Raw genomic sequence first — 7,426 nt, 5'->3', positions numbered from 1 at the left:
ACTGGGGAGGAGTCAACGGCTCACGAGCCCTGCTATTGGAGGATCCCGCGGTGACTGACAGGCACGAGGAGCGTTAAAACAGGTAGACTGCTGCATAGTCCTTCACTCTGTCCAAAGCAAAGGCTGTTTGTTTTAGGGAGCAGGCCTGCAAAGGAGGAGGAAGGGCTTGAGTAGAAGTCATACTCTGCAATCAAAACTTGGAATGGGCAGATCAATCAATAAATAAACAACAGACAAGAGATGTTATGGAAACTGTTGTCTATTTAATCAGCATAATCCACCGCCTTCCATCTACCTAAGTATTTTTGTACTGGACATAGCTTTGGATTCCTAGTCTATGACAGATCTATATTCTATCTGTAGTTCTGACCAGTAGTCGAAGTGTACAACAGCTGATCTAATTATATTTTTTGTATAATAAGAACAAATCTACAAGTTTTAAAGCCAAACACAATTAAAGTATTTAAGCGGTTTTAGATCTATCGCTACACTGGATAAGAGACATATTAAAAGGAAAATGATCAAGACTCAAGCTTGAGGCCAGGATATCTTGACTTAATCTCCCAGAATCACTGAATGTTCATTAGACATCCAAGTCTTTAAAGCTCCAGTTTGAAATGCAGGGTTTCTGTTTTAATTTAGCAGTCTTAGAGATAACCTCATTTGACATCAACTTTAAAAAGGCTACAAGATATACTCGGTCTTCTTCTTTTGGCTGCTCCTTTTAGGGGTCGCCACAGCGGATCATCTGCCTCCATCTCAACCTGTCCCTCGCGTCCTCCTCCGTTGCACTAAACCCTCTGCAAATCCTTCTTTACCACATCAATGAATCTTCTCTGTGGTCTTTTCCTCTTGCCTGGAAGCTCTCGGTGACAAGTAAACAATCTGTCCATCCATCCATACAAACAATCCATCCATTCATCCATCCAACCCCAGGTCTGGATTGCCATTATAAATTCATTTATGAAATCCTTTTTGGCAGCATATCAGCTCGTGTGCACATATAAATCTGTTTACGCTACATTATGTAGAAGAGTTAAACTTACTGATGATACAACTCATCTGACTGTTTCATAGATGGTCTTCTGTATTAAACCACCACATATGGGCTTGGACACGCTTGCCAACATCCCAGGGAAGCCCATTCCCCTCCAGCTCTCACCTACATGCTTCACAGTAGCTTGGAAAAACAATTCTACATGGAAAACTATTAAAACCATCCTGACTAAATTCCTCAATATGGACTCCCGACTTCTGGCATCATTTCTTCGCCCCAGGTATGGAGAAAGTATGACATGTAGGAAAAGCTTGAAATCTTTGCAATTTATTGAAGTTAAGGAGTGAGTATTTAATTAGAAAGTTCCCTCAAGGGTTTACAAGACACTCCAGCTTTTGTCAGCTCCTGGAGTACTTTCCTGAACCCCATTACAGCAACAGCATAATGAACTTTTATAGCTGTTGCTCTTAAACTGTATGCAGAGTGGGAGTGAACACGCACTCGCACACCATCATTAGTTTTGGCTTAAATCACTGTCTTGCTTTGGGCCAGTTATACATGCCAAATAGTTTGACCCGTTTCGCCACTGAAAAAGTAATATGCCCATATTTACACATCTTAAATAGCAGGCACTGCACATAGAGCAATGATGGGGATCATGAAAACACAGTAAAGAAAAAAATATCTCTTCCCATTCAAAAAAAGGTCCCTTGACAATGATAAAAAGTCAACAATCTGTTCAGTGAGAGTAAGCAGGCTGCAGCATCGAGTGCTCTGGCCTGTCATGCTAAAAATATGTCTTTGTAATCATAAAAATCATCCCACAGTTCTCTAATGATAAGATGGATGTGCATTCATTTCCCTGGTGGTCTCAGACATACAATGGAACTTGGGGTGAGATATCCCTTGCTACTCTTAAAACATTTAAACGCGGATGTCTGTGTACCTTAAAAACAGTATAATGGCTTAATTTGTTGGCTTATTACAGCCATGTGTGATGAATTGGGGGGGGGAGTTTATAGTGAGCGGTGAAGGAAACACACTGTCTGTGTGCGGTCCTGATGTCTCCTGCAGCCTGTGGGACACATCTTCCTCCAACTCACTGCTTTCATTGACTGGGAAAAGCCTCTTCTAATTGCATACTAAGACCATAAAGCTATCTAAAAGAGGCCATGGTTGTCTGACTGGATTTTATCTCTGACACATATCACACAATTGTTTTACACACCCATGTTTACAATGGGTCTCCACTAGCAACATGTGTTTACCTCCGCAAATAGACTTCAAGGTATATAATTGTTCATGAGTCATATACAACATAACACTCAGGGCACATAGTCTTAATGAGGTCATGCTTGGCTTAGAGGATAAAACTTAAAGTAAATAGCATTTCATCAACCCTAACACTGCCTTTAATAAAAGAGTCCTCTCATCTTTGTACTCTACCCTCAAGGGTCATTGTGTCCTTTCTCTCAATAACATCAACATTATGTGCTGAACAGCCAATCAATAACCTCACCTTCACATAGAATTATTATATAAAATGACTTCTCTCTTCACAGTGGGGCCTTTTGTTCAAGAACACCCTTGGTAACAATGTAGCCTTTTTGCTCTCTTTTTAAGTCATTGTTCTGAGAGATGACTGGATATGCCGGTGTGGCGAGGGACCGGGTGCAGTCTCGAAGCAAAGAGGGGAAAAAAAGGGTTTCTGTAACATGAGCTCACAAAAACATCTCAGAAGACAACACACCAGTGTCAGTTTTCAGCCTGCAAACTCACTGACAAAGAAGGTGCACGGCGATCAAACACTTGCCTATCTTTGATGAGTAAAGGGGCAGGTGGACTCAGGGTTCACGCTTTTGATGGTGGTGGTGGGGAGGCACTCGGATCAGAGGGGACCACCGGCTTTTGTTGTGATCACTAGCAAACAAAAGAGATGGAGATTAGTTAAGCTTAAGGGAGCATGTGAACATGGAAGTGGAGTAATGCTGTAGATGTCGGCAGGCATTTGAATCAGTGTTGCCTGGGTACTTGTGATTAAACAGTAAATTGTCCTTGATCATCTAAAAGCATTGTTAATCAGGGGAATGCTCAATGTATTGCAATGTATGTTAAAAAGGGCACATGGAATAAATGAGCGTATGAGACATAATAGATAGAATAATAGAGGAGTTTGATTATGTAATATTAGCTGATACTGAGTCTGCATTTGTTCCCCAATTAATATGATTTCTGATTAATCTGCTTTAAATGAATATAAATCAAATTTCTAACTGATAGCGAGTCTCCAGGGAAACCAGCTGCTACATTTCATCAAAAAGACATTGGCTATCTGTAAGAGCAAGCTACAACAATGACATCAGTGCAAGAGCTATTATCTGTAAGACTCACCCAGCCTTTGATTAAAAAAGATCTTTCATTACAAAGTTAAGCAAAGAAATCATAAATCTAGAAGCAGCAGAGGAGAGAAAAACATTCACCTTTCTAATTTAATTGTAACAAGCCAAATAAGATGTTAGCACAGCACAATATCACTATCACACTGTATATTAATTCAGGATCTGTCATATTACTTGTGATAACTGCAGCTGGTTACCCAGCATTAAAGGAATGTGAATTATTCAATTTCTTATTCACCAAATACTGATATGACATGCAAAAGAGGTCATGTCATGTTTTCTTCTTGCAGATTAAAAAAAGGGGGCGAATATTGATTCACAATTTGGACGTGAAATCTATGCATTGTCTCTGGCCCCGAGTATCTCCCCATGACACACATGCACAAAGACATTCTTTCTGGTGAATCACGAGTAAATGGTTATGTTTTTAAAGTAATAAATATAGTCCGTCTCATTGATAAAAACAAATACACCCATTGGCCTTACAGCCACCCTTTTGTCTGTTCATAATATCGAGTCTATTCATTGGTGCGTTCACAAGACTTTCTAACATTCCCAGTGAAAATATTTGTCTTGTATATGAGGTTGGAAAAACCTGCTTGGCGTGCAGGACTTCTGAACACAAGTCCACATGATATATTTTCCTTCTTTCGCCACATCCCAAAACAATGCAGCATTGTGCAATCACTAGGGGGTGATAGTCCAGCAAAAACTGTTATTCACATATAAACCACCCACTCAGAGCTGAAGTTACATTTTGGTCTCAGTTTAGACGGTGATGGTTGACTGACAGCTGACCATCCCTCTGCGGCTGTTAGCAGGTTGGATGATAATAACCGCATAGGGTGGTGTTTATTTTCAGACTGGATACAATAAATAGACTAAGAGGACATAAGGAGGACACATTCAGGAAACCTGTGTGTTTAACCCATGTTAACCAAACAGGGACATCTCAATATCTGTAATTTGTGGGAGGGTTTTTTGGTACCACTAGATGGCAATGTTACCACAGGCAAGTTTTGAGGTCTAGACAAGCCTTTGAGACCTCTCTCTCTTACCCACTCCCCCGCCCAACCTCTTTCTCTCTCTATCTATCTTTTTCTCACAATATTTTCCAGGAGATGATCCAGCCTTAATATCCAACAATGGAGAATTTATCAGGGGGGATTTTGTTCTCTTGTCTGAGGCAAACAATTATCAGATATGATGAAAAATAGAACACATTTTCAAAACTCAATGTAATCTTTCTGTGTCTGTGTCACACATGCATGTATGCACATGCGCTAAAACGTTGAAATGCTTTTTTTATGTACCTAACTATAGCAAAATGCTACAGGATTTATCAAAGTTTTATAACCTAATTTGGTAGAGAGGTGCTAGGGATGCACTCAGTTATGATTTTGCATATCAGCTTCACATGAATGACTTTTATTGTGACGGGTGAAACCCTTTCCTGTCTGAAATACAATTCAATCACTCTTTAAATTGCTCTTCGTCTCGCGCAGATCATCACAAGAGGCGACAGCAACTGCAGAGACAACTGCAACAGCCATCATCTCTGAAATCCGTGGGTCAGAAGAGTAATTATGTAGCATGACAAGTCACAATGCTGTATTGGGTGTCTAAGCGAGTGGTAGCTCATTACACACCATTATGTTGCCATGACAAAGCAAGAGGCTGAAACCAGCAAAACACTACACATCAGACATCCCCATCCACAAGCTTCTAAGCTAACAATACAGTGGATAGATAGACACAGCTCATCTGAGAACCTCCTGGCAAGAGTTCAGATATATGCTGGGCTTTCTAGCCTGGTTTCCATAGATTTTATTTAGACTAACTTAAATAGTAATGATAAAAAGCAGGAGGGGATAAATAAAACAAGAGAAAGCATGGCTAATCAAATAACATAACATTATATTTTAGCTATTGACATTTTTAGTCGGTTAACATAACAAACACAAAAAAGTAGTACAGCTCATTGGTTCTCAAATGGAGGTCTCAGGACCCCAAAGGGTCCATGACCAATAGCCAGTGCCCCCCATAAAATTGCTATAAATTATTAAGCTGTGTTTTGATATCAAACTGTGTATATTGGGGACATATTTACAAGAATATTTATACCTTAAGGATGCTGTGTTCATTATGTCTGGTCATCTCATCAGTGGCCTTAAAGAAGGTAAGGAGGCTGGTATATCCTGTGAACATAGAACGCACAAATAGCTGCAATGGCAGTTAAGAGAACAAATGGGTCTCTTAATTCTAAGTCTCAGACTTAAGACTGTAGTTGAGTCTTGTGTCTGTGACTGTATAATTGTTATGTAATGTAAAATATATATTTTTAATTTGTACGAGTTTTATTAAAATGTAGACTTTAATATGTCTAAACTGTAAAACTAGATTGAAACTAAGGTACAACATAACCATTATGGTCTGAGGAGCTTAAGGGGGAATTTCTTTTAAAAAGGCTTAAATGCCACTGTAAGAACAAAACGTTGTAAAGCCATTGACTGCTATTGTGCTAGAGGGGGAGGAAAGGCAAGGCAAGTCTGTTGGTCGCAGGTCAGCAACCCTTGACCTTTGTCCTCGATCCATGAATCTCTGATATCTGTCTGCTTTCCCGCCTTCTCTGCCTCCCCCCTCCCTGAATTCATTTTTGAGGAGTGTAGGAATGTGGCTTCCCAAAGTAACACAAATATTTTTCTTTTTTAAACAGTCAGTTTTTCTTGTGAAAATGATTACGGCTGAGTGAGCAAGTGGCATATTTAAGCAGCGTGTTTGGAGCAGATCTCAAACGGAATGGCTGATCGGAGCGCCGCTCTGTCAACTGTTACATCTGTTTTTCTTAAGGGAAACCAAAGTGTTTCAGCTGCAAATAGAGATGTTTGTTCCCGCAGTCTGTTTTGCTTTGTCTGAAAAATAGGTCTGTAGGTTATGACATAACAGTGCACCACAAAAAGCCTTCTCTCTAGCTGGTGTGGATGGTTGGGGGAGGGGAGGGAGACAGTGGAGGAGGTGTATTACAGTGTATTCACATACACAAGGTTTTTTGTTGTTGTTTGTTTTCTTTTGTTTTGCCACTATTGAATTTCCCAAGCTTGTACGTTTGTCTATTCATCAACATATAGACACAAAAATCATAAATAAGGGAGCCCTTTCTTCCAGACTGGGTCCAATGCTCGTGTTCCTTTTATAGTGTGAATAAAGCAGGAGGGTTTAGGGAACTAAATCCAGTATGTAAATAGACACCAGAGCACGATGAGAAATAGATACTCGACTGGATATTCCCCTGCAACTGACTAGGCTTTCCCCACACTTCTCCAGCCTAATAACAACACAAGACTGGTGTGACTAGCTGCTCCCTTCCCCCACCCTTACATATTACCATTGCTCCTCAGTGCTGTCTAGAAAGGTCATGTGACCCTCATCAGCTTCCTGCGTTGGGGGAGGGGAGGCAGATTGAACCTGTTCTTTGTTAGGAGGTCAGCCCCAGCTCTATGGCAGGAAACGCTCCTACCGTAAACCATGTAAAAGAGGTGCAAGGGGCAAAAGGCAGTGAAGCTACTGAGAAGCGTGTTTGACCATTTGTGCAGAAGAGAACACGTACACAAGGCAACAGTTTTAAGTACTAAGATGCGCTTGTCAAAAGCAGCTCCAGTGGTTTAAAAATGTAATAGACTGAACTTTTTTTATGACAGGAGTCTTATATTTTTAATAGTATTTTTGTATAAGAAATAAACAATGAAATCACATACGTTGGAAGAGATAGACAACTAAACAATTAGAGAGGGTAAGGGAGGATTTGGCTAAATAAGTAAGATGCAAAAAAAATAAATAAATATGGAGGCATTGTATCCCTTCATGCTACAATATGCACAGAAATTCATCCGAATTTTTACACAATTTACAGAGAAAATTGCCCTTCTAGCTTCATCAGACTGTAGCTTCAGGCAGTTTGCAGCAGAGTGTGACAAGATTGGTTTAAGGATCGGCACAAAATCCCAAGGGATAGTTGTTTGTGGGGGGGGGG

The sequence above is a fragment of the Haplochromis burtoni genome, unplaced genomic scaffold (assembly GCF_018398535.1).
Source record: "Haplochromis burtoni strain Fernald_Lab_line unplaced genomic scaffold, NCSU_Asbu1 Contig_48, whole genome shotgun sequence".
NCBI classification, from domain to species: domain Eukaryota; kingdom Metazoa; phylum Chordata; class Actinopteri; order Cichliformes; family Cichlidae; genus Haplochromis; species Haplochromis burtoni.
The sequence above is the reverse complement of the archived record's forward strand: the minus strand, read 5'-3'. Positions refer to the sequence as shown.